This window comes from Drosophila miranda, chromosome XR (assembly GCF_003369915.1).
Source record: "Drosophila miranda strain MSH22 chromosome XR, D.miranda_PacBio2.1, whole genome shotgun sequence".
In the NCBI taxonomy this organism is placed as follows: Eukaryota; Metazoa; Arthropoda; class Insecta; order Diptera; family Drosophilidae; genus Drosophila; species Drosophila miranda.
The window spans coordinates 33,453,828-33,466,864 of NC_046674.1; the positions used below are offsets into that span (position 1 = coordinate 33,453,828).

The 13,037-nt window shown below is 41.5% G+C and overlaps 1 protein-coding gene across 4 annotated transcripts in view; it reads right to left on the reverse strand.

Annotated features, from left to right (window-relative positions):
- The window catches only part of LOC117186501 (rhophilin-2-like), a 140,647-nt gene that overhangs the window by 112,334 nt on the left and 15,276 nt on the right, over positions 1-13,037 (reverse strand). The gene's annotated exons all lie outside the window — the stretch shown is intronic.

A 13,037-nucleotide genomic window follows, 5' to 3' on the forward strand; every position in this document is an offset into this window, starting at 1 on the left:
ATTATGACAGACGATGGGTTATTTGAACTACGAGGAAAATTGAACCACATTGAGGAAGCACAGTCAAAGAATTGTCAGTTAATTATTATTATGTAAAGAATTGTCATATAGCTATCAAAACGGTTGTAGCAAATTAACGATAAAAATATTTTATTGAAAAAAGCTGTAATGTAGTAAAGAAAATAGCTAGAGATTGTCAATTTTGAAAAAAAAAATAAAAATCAAAGCTCCGTGTTCCAATTATGGGTCAATTAGCTTCATGTAATTGAAAAAAATATGAAGTGATATTCGCTTGCATGGCATCTCGCGCTGCACACTTAGAAATTGCAGAAGATCTACATTTATGAACGTTTTTCGACAATTTTGATATCGACGAGGTTTTCCAATACAGCTATGTTATATTCACAAAACAATTGAAGCAGTTGTGGCAAAAAAAAAATATATATAGTTATTTTGGGTATATTTAATTAATATTTAAATTTTAGTTTTAAAAATAAAAAAAATATTTTTTGTTTAGTTTTTAAATGAATACACAGATAAGCAATAATATAAAAATAATATTAAGATTAATTATTGTCACTGTGAAGACCAGGATACGGACAGCCCATGAAGCCAAAATTTTTTAATGCCATACATTTTGTTCGAATTTCTGGTTATTCTTGGTTTCTAAATTTACTTGAAATAACAGTTACCAAAATATGTCTTTAACGGGAAAAAACTCTTTTATAGGCTATTCACACTGACGGCCATCCACCATCCATTTCGGGGATGGCCCGTAAGGTTTTGCCGTTCCGAAACATTCCCAGCTAGTTCCCCATCCATTTTGGATGTTCCTAAGCCGCACGTTTCTACTTCAACTTTGTGAAAATTCCAGAACGACTTGTTAGGAGTTTTAAAAAATAAATAAGTTATTAATTTTCATTACGATCTACACAATATTTTGCGACACACATTAATCGCGCTGTTGTGTATCTATATTTAAAATATTGTGTCAAATACAACAGCACAATATTATGGCGCTATTATTTTTGTGGTGGCTATCAAGACCTATTCCGATTAATGCTATATGCCGAAATAATTGCTATATTTCCATCATCCAATATAAGAAAAAAAAAAAGAATAATTAATAAATGTTCCGCGCAAATTAAATGTACTTGTTATTGGCTTCAGCTGTTTTTGACGGATGGTGGATGGTGCCAGTGTGAATCGGAGTTTCACATCTGTCAAACCTGTGCAGAACCTATTAGACTAAAATTGGAATTTATAAAAGACCAGTTGTTAAGTTGATTAAATTAAATATACGCTCTCAATATTTAATAATACAATATTTTGGGAGGAGAATGTTGGGAATTTATTATTTTTTATGTTAGCAATTTATTTTAATTTGAGCTCGATAAATATCGACAGTTTGAATGTGATTATTTTTATTGATTTTAGCATTTAAACGAGGGGGAACGTTGTGAGTTGCTGCGGACACCGCAACTCTACAGTTATACCCGATACTAAGTCAGTATGGCTCTCCTCCGGCAGACGCTGCTAATATTAAACGACACGACAAAGAGTGCGTGCGAGAGGGACAGAAAATCAGTCTGAGCGTGACGTTGGGCGCTGCGTAGCCACTGCAAATTGATTTGTTCCTTTTGGCTATAAAAATTATCTGATCTGGTCCAGATTCAGCAATCTAATAGATATGGTCGTTATCTATGATTCTGCGTTTTTAGTTTTCTCGAATCTGCAATATTGTGGATGCAACAGATTTTCGTCCTTTGTGGGGGCGGAAGGGGGTGGGGCGAAATTCTGAGATATACGTTTTATAGTGAGATCTAACAGAAGTGCGGATACCAAATTTGGTTATTCTAGCCTTAATAGTCTCTGAGATTTGTGGATGCCCCAGATTTTCGTCCTTTGCGGGGGCGGAAGGGGGTGTGGCGAAATTTTGACACGAAACGGTCAAGGTCCGATATCACAGGAGTGTGGATACCAAATTTGGTTGCTCTGGCTATTATAGGTTCTGAGATCATTGAACTCATATTTTGCAATTGGCAAACCCGACCATGAAACCTGTGTGTTAGAGAGAGACAGAGCGAGAAAGAATGAAATTGTTTTCTTGATTCTGGCTATAATAATTATACGATCTGGTTGAGATCTTACATTCTAAAACATATAGTCATCCTCTACGATTCTGCGTTTTTGGTTTTATCGTATCTTTAAAAATGTGGATGCCACAGATTTTCGTCCTTTGTGGGAGCGGAAGTGGGCGGGGCGAAGTTTTGAAATATTTTTGTAGCAGTGACATATCACAGAAGTCTGGATCCAAAACATCGTTGCTCTCGCTCTTATAGTCTTTGAGCACTAGGCGCTGAAGGGGACGGACAGACGGACGGACGGACAGACGGACAGACGGACAGACAGACATGGCTCAATCGACTCGGCTATTGATGCTGATCAAGAATATATATACTTTATGGGGTCGGAAACGATTCCTTTTGGACGTTACACACATCCACTTTTACCACAAATCTAATATACCCCAATACTCATTTTGAGTATCGGGTATAAAAAAGTTGTAAGTTGGCAGCCCCGAAAACTAGGTTGATCCAAAAGGAATGTATGTAAATAAGAACACGATCAGAGACGCCAATAATGAAGTACATATTACTATAAAACAAACTAAGTGTGGTTTGACTGGGACGGTATTGTGAAATTGGTCGAACGAGCCGCATTAACTCTTTATTCTACACGTACGACACAACATACCCAGTATGCAGCAATAAAATTCAATTGACCTTAGCAATTCTGTTCCTTAATAACTTCACCGGCAATGATCGATTTTGGTGCCGAGAAACTTGAAGGTAATACTGCTCTTGCACTGACTGTGACTGCCGCATCTGGCTCTTCACCTGCTGCCTCTCCAGCTTTAAGGGTACAATCTAAACACTTCGCTTGATGACATAATTGTGACCAAATTTACATTTGGACATAATTATGACCAAATTTACATTTGGACATAATAGCTCAACTTTTACAATTCTCCTCCGTGATTCTTTCACATCTAAATCACTTTAACCGTTAATATGGCTTGAGCATATATTTATGCAAGAGTTGTTTCATAAAGAGTCTGGTCCGATGAGCTGGCTCAAAGGGGGCCTAGGTGAGGCCACCGGACGTGTCGCAGGTTGCGGATAGCGAACGGCCTACCTCGGTAGGTCAGCTGCGAATAAGCGGGCATTCCTAGCGAGAGTGCCAAAAATAAGTCCTGGATAGCCAGCGGGTGTTTGCTAAGCAGCAACACTGACGATGCGTTTGTGGTGACACCTGATATAAGTAGCTGACACACTCCCATCCCTACACACTACCTACCCACATCCCAACCCCAACACCCACCTCACACCAGGCCGGACTAAGAGTATTTTTCGACCCGTGCCGAGGTGACATAGAAAAAAAATATACATATACCAAAAAAAAAAAAAAAAAAATTTGTCTGTCACTTCCCAAACGCCAACTGAGAGCAATCCCAAGCATGAGAAGGTAGCGGCCCGAAGGTCCAGCTGAACCAGCTCTACAGCAGGAAAAACCTGCTAGGTAGAAGGCGCCTGTACGAACCCTATGGGGTCCCATCCCAAATCTGGAGTGGTTGGTAAGGCAATTCCCGAAGCTGACACATTCGAGAACCAGCTATCAACATTGCGGCTGTCCGACCTTCTGGTAAAGCGGAGGGGCATGACGCCTGGACCGACTGCCAAACGCTCCAGAGTGATACAGAGATGATTCCTTCGCACAGATGGCCAATGAGAGGACGCTGATCGGCGTCCTTGACTAATGCAGCGCGGAGGGGAAGATACCCAGGAGCCAGTGGAAGTGGGTGGGAGCGGCATTGGCCGACCGCTTCTTCGAGCTCCTGGAAAAAGACCCCGGTCCACCACCTGTTTGCAGGGACATAGGTTAGTTCCAGGGAAATACAACAAAAATAGCCTGCGCTCCGAGAAGCTGTATAAAGCTGCGGTGGCGCAGGTCGGAGAGTTCTACGCCAGCTACCTTTAAGTAGTCAGAGCGTATCCTCAACCAACTAACTATGCAGTGATCGTTTTCGATAAAGAGTCACTGGCGCCAATAGAGGCAGATAAAAGCATTTCGGCTTTAGCTCAGTCATAATCAAAGTTTTCAAGTCGCAGCAGCCGTGGCGCGTCCAGTCGGCAACCCAGTCGAGCAGGTCATTGCTGCGGAGATCGAAGCGCCCCATGACGAGCTGGAGCCGACCCAAGAAGAATGCTCTTCGGAGACGGATCTTATGCTCAACTTCGAGTCGATATGCCGAGAGAGTGTCTCAGACGACTCGGACGCTGATATTACAGTGGTCCTTGAAGATGTTCCTAAAAATACTTCAAATCAATCTTAACCACAATCTTAATCGGAACCCACTTTTATAATTTAAAATCGACAGGAGGTTATTGACCTCGACTTACTGTCTCACCAACTTCCTTCTCTTTTAAATATCCAATATGCCCGTGCTCGAGGGGCGACCTAAACCGTCTTTTGAACAGGTTCACGGAAGCATGCAACAAAGCGGTCATGTCAGCATGCCCTATAACAAACAAAGGGGGAAAAAGAAACCCCCCTGATGGTCGAAACAATAGATATCCTCTGTAAAAAAAAGAGCCAAAAGAGCCAACGAGGAGACGAGAGATGACAAGAGGAGGAAACAGTCCAGCCCTATATAAAAAAGAAGCTAAGAAAGCAAAAAGGGTCCTGTTAAAATGAGTCATACATCATTCCGCTTCTTACAATTGTTTCAAGATCAAACATTAAAAACTATCGTGGTATCGCAAAGCTTTACGCCATCCCGAAGCTTCTTGAGTTCCTGGTCAACAGGGTTTTTTCAAACATCGATTAGCCTTCTTGAGTTCTCTAACTTAATCCACAGCGGCTTACAAAGATGTTTGCAGACGGACGTAGTTTTTACGGATTTTAGAAAGGCAATTGATTCTATGAATCCTGCTCTGCTAATACACAAGCTCCCTTTATGAGGTTTCCCAAAAAATCTTCTAAATTGGATTTTGTTCTATCTCTCTCACCGTACTCAATCGTTAATGTTACATCAGGAGTGCCACAGGGAAGTCATCTGGGTCCGCTTCTGTTAATTTTTTTTGTAAATGACCATCCTCAAATGTTATAACATACTCTACTAAATAAATGTATGGTGATGATGTTAAAATTTGTCTTCCCTACTCTGATTGGAACTTTCACACTTGACAACCCGTACGTTACGAAACAACTGTACATATATCTCGTTAGCACGTCCGATATTGGAGTATTTTTCTTGTGTGTGGAGCCCGCAGTATAAAGAGCAGCAGATTGTTATTGAATCCGTGCAAAAGCAATAATATTTGCCCTTCGTAACATTAACAGGGACTCGGGTAGAATCTTGCCACCCTACTGGTTTACGCTAAATCTAATTGACCTGCCGTCGTTGTACCATCGCAGAATATGTAATGGGGCAATTTTCATGCACAAGCTCCTTCTCGGGATTGTTTACTCCCAAACTCTCTTGGGTCAGATTGACTTGGCTGTCCCATCTAGACCTACCCGAACTTTTAGTCCAATCCGCTTACCCATATGTAGGTCTAATTATGCCGAACATGAACCGTTTAACGTTATATGCCATAATTATAACTCCCTCTGTCATTCCTTATCCCCTGAACTATCCCTTAAACTAATAGCATGCAATATTTATAATAACCTAAATTTAACTAACTTTTAACTTCTCTTCTTTCCTCCTTTTGTAATTAAGTACCATTATTAACAGATAATTGTTAATTAAATAAATAATAGGCTATTCACACTGACGACAATCCACCATCCATTTCGGGGATGGTCCGTAAGGTTTTGCCATTCCGAAACATTCCCAGTTAGTCCACCATCCATTTTGGATGTTCCTAAATCGAACGTTTCTATGCGATAGTTAGCCGACGGTTTTCAAATGCAAATGGATCGAGCAGAAACTGGGCGCGGTAAGTCTAAAAAATACATGTATGTACATATGTATTTTTTTTTTTATACCCGATACTCCAAAGATTGTAGGTAGACATTAAATTTGTTGCGTTTTCGACCGTATAAAGCATCAATAGTCGAGTCAATAGAGTTATGTCTGTCTGTTAGTCTGTAATGAGCAGCGAGTATTTGGGCGGGATGGTGCTACCGGATGACGACAAGGGGGGTGGAATTTTTGTTTGCCATAGTCTGAGGCCTTTAATTTTCTTATTTTTAAATGTAACGTGCAGGACAATCCATACAATTTGCCGGACAGAGATCAGTACCTACGACAACATGACACGGACAATTACCAATTAGACTGACGGAAGATCCTCCGATTTTTCGAGGAACACTTTGCCCACCCTACCATGGTCATGACATCCCATAAACATCTCTGTCAGCCATGACCTCTTGGTATGCCGACAAGACCTACAGGGGTTTAGAAGGGGAGATCATAAAAAAGGGATTCAGCTGAACATAATAATATAAAGGTATTTATTAAAACTAAATTCTGCATAATAAATTGAAATATAATTTCCCTCCCATAAGTTACAAAGGCCACAAACAAATAAAGAGAATTTGGTCGGAACAACCATAGATATATCCTTCCATACCAAAAAATTACTAGACACCTAATTAAAACTCACTTTTACTGCGATCCACCTTCGAAAGCGCTTTCAGAGGGTTGCTGCAAAGCTGTGGTAAATATTATTTTGAGGTTCGGGTGCATTATTATTAAGTTTGAGATACATTTCTGTTAGTTTTCATACCCGATACTCAAAATGAGTATTGGGGTATATTAGATTTGTGGTGAAAATGGATGTGTGTAACGTCCAGAAGGAATCGTTTCCGACCCCATAAAGTATATATATTCTTGATCAGCATCAATAGCCGAGTCGATTGAGCCATGTCTGTCTGTCCGTCCGTCCGTCCGTCTGTTCGTCCCTATTAGCGCCTAGTGCTCAAAGACTATAAGAGCTAGAGCAACGATGTTTTGGATCCAGACTTGTGTGATATGTCACTGCTACAAGAATATTTCAAAACTTCGCCCCGCCCACTTCCGCCCCCACAAAAGACGAAAATCTGTGGCATCCACAGTTTTAAGGATAAGAGAAAACCAAAAAGGCAGAATCGTAGAGAATGACCATATCTTTTAGACTGCAGAGTCTGAATTGGATCGAATCGTTATTATAGCCAGAATAAAGAAAACAATTTCATTTTTTCTCGCCCTGTCTCTCTCTAACACACACGTATCATAGCCGGCATTGCTTAGCGTAAAACAGTAGCGCCTAGATCTCAGAGACTATAAAAGCTAGAGCAACCAAATTTTTGATCCACACTCCTGAGATGTCGGACCTTGACGAGTTTGTTTCAAAATTTCGCCACACCCCCTACCGCCCCCGCAAAGGGCGAATATCTGGGGGGAATCCACAAATCTCAGAGACTATTAACGCTAGAATAACCAAATTTGGTATCCGCACTCCTGTTAGATCTTACTATAAAACGTATATCTCAGAATTTCGCCCCACCCCCTTCCGCCCCACAAAGAACGAAAATCTTTTGCATCCACAATATTGCAGATTCGAGAAAACTTAAAACGCACAATCATAGAGAATGACCATATCTATCAGATTGCTGAAATTGAATCAGATCGGTTCATTTTTATAGCTAAAAGGAGCAAATTAATTTGCAGTGGCTACGTAGCGCCTGACGACACGCTCTGACTGATTTTCTGTCTCTCTCGCACGCACTCTTTGTCGTGACGTTTAATATTAGCGGCGTATGCCGGAGGAGAGCCATACTGACTAAGTATCGGGTATTAATGTAGAGTTGCGGTGTCCGCAGCAACTCACAACGTTCCCCCACGTTTTTTCTTGTTCTGTTCTGCGCAGAAAATGAAGTCTATTTATTGACTTCTTTTTTTTTATTTTCGTGCAACTCTTTTTCTATGCTATGTTGTTCCCTGACAGCTGTTGATCATTTGCTGCATTCTACTTTATATTGTGAAGGCACAACCTTCACAACAGGGCAGCAACACCACCCCCTGGAGGGATAACTTATGATTTTCCTTATAAATACACATTATAATTTTTGAGCCACCAACAGACAATGCCATGAATTTTGATTTACCCTCCCTTCTGTAGATACCTCCCCAATTATAATAAGAAATAGATTAAGGAATCCCAAAACGACGAGGCCTTTTAATTTCTATAGGGTAAAAGAACACGGATCCAGTACCAAGAACTAACCAGAGCATCACCAGCGGTGGACCTACCGCAACACAGCAGCAGCGCACCACGGAAACGAAAAGAAAAGCACAAAAGAGAGGGAAACGGAGAGAGAGCCAACGATCGCTCCCACTCTCACACCCACGCATCCAAAGCCAGAGAACCAACGCACAGTGGTTGCGCTTATATGGGGCTGGTGGCCAAAAATACTTCCCGTCAAGATAGAGCGCTGAAATTTGTTTCTGGGTATTAGAGATGAATTTAGATAGCATACAGTTAATATTTGTGAAAGAGAAACTCTCCTACCCCCTCCGCTCCCGCCATAAATCCTTTAAAAAAAATTCGTGACTCCAGTTTTTCAATCATATATAACAGCAAATGTAATTTAATTATAAGATAATAAAAATTACGAAAATTAAAAATAAATAACAAAAAAGGTTAAAATACATCATCCAATAAATCATATGTATATGATATAAAAGTGGATTTGTGATTCTTTGGCAGATTTCTTTGACCTGTTATAAAAGGGTCTGACCTCAAAAGAAGCGTTTTAATCAAATCTGTATTTGTCAGTATACGAAACATCTTCCGAGTATGCTGCAGACGGCACTTTTTTATTTCTTTATTGTTTGACTCTGCAGCTTCCTCTGAGAGCTCTCCAATCGAAACCAATACGTGCTCTATTACCTTGGGTCCATGAATTAAAATTTTATGCACTGTTGCTGGAAGATAGTACCATGGATACATTTCAATTAATTTATTAGCCGTATCTAGTGCGTATTTTTCGAATTTTTTTATATTAATTTTGTATCCTGATGCTAAGGTTTGCAATATCGTAGCGCATCGGGCAATCACTTATTCATCAATGCCTGTTATCTGAGATGCTAAGCTTGGGCTACTGAAAAATTTCCTGGCAGTATTTCCATCGTTGGAGTTTCTTCTGCCTCCATCCTTTGGCTTATCGACAAGTAACCCCATTTTCTCGCGAAACTCCGCTTGAATTTGATTTTTTCTCTTCAACACAATAGACTTGAGTTCTGCCGATCGTACTTGCCAAAGCTTTACATCCAGTTTATACGAAATGTGCAAGAAATATTCAGGACTTCAGGACAACGTATTCTTTAGTTTTTAGCCATTCAGATTGGTATTGTACAACTGAACTTCTAATTCTTTTGTACTGAGTCCAGTAGGCAACTATCTTTTTGCAAACTCAATGCATTTCTTAAGGTCAATCGTATTGACTTCGTAGCCTTTGCTTATTATGTTAAGTTCCAGCAAATTATTTATGCCTTGCATTTTTTCGGCATTCGTGCCCTTTTCTTAGCACCAAAGATCAAAGATGTGCATGCGTGAAAACACACAGTTATGACAATCTCCTTTACAATGAATAGTAAAATGTCAAAAGAAGACAAAATTATAAACAATAATATTTAAAAAGTTTAATATACAAACACAATTGACGAAAACGACAGCAACATCACATAAACAAAAGAATAGCAGCTGATTGCGTTGCATGTTTGTTCTTGAAAAATAGTGAGACCGCTTTAGTTTATTTAAGAATATACGCAAATCAGCAACTATCAGCAGCTAAACTTTTCATTTTTCTTTCCTTAAAACATTAACAAATACAGTGATAACACTCACAATAGGGGCATCTGTGGGTAACATAACTACACCTTTAAGTAAACATAAAATAGACGTTCACAAAATACCCAAAAACAGTTGAGTTGGTTAAAAGGACACAAAAAAGATTTAATTAATTATATTAATGTTACAATAAGAATTTCTTTAACTAAATACCTTCAACTACAAAATCCATTTTAAATAATTAATCTTCGAACACTTTGCCAAACGTTTAATCACTTTGAAGTGCGCTTTTGTTTTGACAAAAAGCATAAAAAGCAGAGACGCGTCGCAAAAATGAACATGTGTTCGTCATTTCAATTCTAATTTTAGAAAGTGCCGTTGCAAATCCGGAAAAATCCGGTTTGCCACAAAGAAGTTTGGACATTTATGAGACGACATGTTGTCAAAATATTTTATATTTGAATGTTTGATTTTTGGCCCATGGGCGCAACCACTGTGCAACGGCCAACACAACAGCAGCGCCACGAACACCAAGAAAAATGGCACAAAAGAGAGGGAAACAGACAAAGCCGATCGATCTTACTCCCACCTGCTATACAAGACTACCGCTTTGGGAATCACTCGCCAAACCAACCCTCTTTCCTCCCTCTCCGTCCTTCTCCTCGGGGACCCAGCGAAGTGGATGTGAGTCGTGGATCATGCGGCGTCCACCAAGCTGGGTTTCCCTCCCCTGGGGACCTGGTGATGCTGGATGTGAGTCGTGGATTCACGCGGCATCTGCAAAGCTGGTCTCCCTCTCCTACACCCTTGCCCTGGGGACCCAGCGACGCAGGTGTGAGTCGTGGATCATGCGGCATCTGCTAAGCTGGGATCCCCTCCCCCACACCATTCCGATCCCTGACCCGAACCCCTCGGGTTCCCTCACCGCGCATGACCCCCGACGCACGTTTCTGCAGCTCCCAAGCATGGGTTCACCTACGCCTCGTGGCCGGGCCAGGCCCGACCGTCAGACGATCAACCCCACGGGCGCGCTTTCGCCACGAACGGCTCTCCCCTTAGGTCCTCACACAACAAAATTTGCTATGGGGAAGGACCGGGCCCTGGACAGACTGAAGGCTGTACCTCGGCCTGAGAACTTCTTTACAATATATTTATAAGTAACTGTTCTTCTGCTAAAAATTGAGAACAGAAGTGGACCAAGCGCACTTCCCTGGCCGGAAGTAGCCAAGAATGGGTTCGAAGGCTTTCCATTCACCAATACGACATGCTCTTGCCGCTCAAGATATGACCTAAACCAACTGATCAGGAAGGAATGAATCCCTAACCGATGCAGCTTGGCCATTAAGGCACAGTGAGAGACTTTGTCACAGGCCTTAGCAAAGTCAGTATACACAACATATACTTGAGAGTGCGTTTCAAAGACACGAGTGCAGAAATTACTGAAAGCGATGAGATTAGTGGTCGTTGATCTACCCGGCATAAAACCATGCTGATTTGGGCTAATGTACTGATGAAGTCGGAAAGTGATTTTTTCGGCAATGATTCCATCTAGAAGTTTTGAAACATGGCTGAGTTTGGCAACTGGTCTATAATTAGTGTTCGTGACTAATATGCTCGAGTGATTTTAGTAGACTGTTTTTATTTTGTTCTTGTCAGGTTCGATGTCTAGTTGGTACTGAAAATGCATTCGCAGCGACGAAAAATAATATGAGTGTGTACAGATTTTTCGTCTCTCTTTTTGCTCCCATTCATTTTCTTCTTGCTCCCATTTTCCGATTGCTTCTTCGCTTAGCGATGGACTTATTTCTAAATATAGGAAGTCAAGAATATCGTCTGAATAACTCAACATCCCGGCCCGCCCTGAAACACAGTTTCTGAACGGGGCAATACCGCAATTTTAGTAATTGGTCGGGTTAATTCTCCAGATGCGGTCTTGAGCTTGACTGCTCGAACCACTTCGTTCTTTCCTGGATAGGCTTCTATAACTCGTGCAATGTGCCATAAAGCAGGTGGGCTGTTGGACTCCTTATCAAGCACAACGTCCCCGATCGAGATGTTCGGGATTGACGTGGTCCACTTTGGACGCTGTTGCAGAGTGGTCAGGTACACCTGATGCCATTGTTTTCAGAAACCTTGGTACATGGATTGTATACTCTGCCAGTACCCCAATCGACCCACGGGAATATGACCCAAGTCAGCCTCCAGTATGGTGGTGAATGGTCGTCCAATTAAGAAGTGAGCCGGCGTTAAATAGTTGACCCCAGTAGCATAGAGGACGTGAGTTGACCACTGCGCTGACTTGCGCAAGTAGGGTACGCATCTGCTCAAATGTAAGCATTGAGGTTCCGACGACTCGTCGAAGGTGGAGTTTAACAGATCGAACTGCCGATTCCCATTTTCCATCCCAATGAGGTGAACCAGGAGGAACTAATACCCAGTAACCAGGTCGGTGTGTTGCTGTGACTCCAGTAGAGTTTGCATATCATCGAGTGAGCGTTTCGTGCTGATTAAATTTGTGCCGATGCCACTGTAGATTTTGGCCCACGTGCCAAGTAGAGATATGAAGCGCCGCAGTACAGCCAGGAACTTTTCAGTGGTGAGATCCGTGGCAAGTTCCAAATGTATTGCCGATGTGACCAGGCAAACGAATATGCATATATAGCCCTTTCTTACGTGGCTTGCGAACCTTGCCATTCTTGAGAATGATTGGCCCAGCGTAGTCGCAACCGGTGTTGACAAATGGCAGTCCTTGTGTGATACGAATGCTCGGTAGATCACCCATTCGTTAATCTGATGTATGCTGTCTTGGTCGAAAACAAGCTAAACATTCCTGCGTGATTTTGCGTACAAGGTTACGTGCTCCAGTTCCGGTTCCGTAGTAGCTCATCCTCACTGTTTGATCCAGTAAGAACATCGTCAACGTAGAAATCTTCCAGTGGCATTTTCGCAACATTCGGAAATTCATGATAATAATCCGAAGCCAGTTCCGTAGGTGAGGGTACATAGTTGAAAGTGCTTGATTTGATCGGTTGGACCTTCTCTCCAAACGATTCTCTGAAAATCTTGATGCTTATTGCAGACCCATATTTGGCGGAACATCTTCACAATATCCGCTGAGAATACGAATTTGTACATTCTGAAGCGCAGGCACACAGCAAATAGATCGCGTTGAATGCTCGGCCCTGTAAAGAG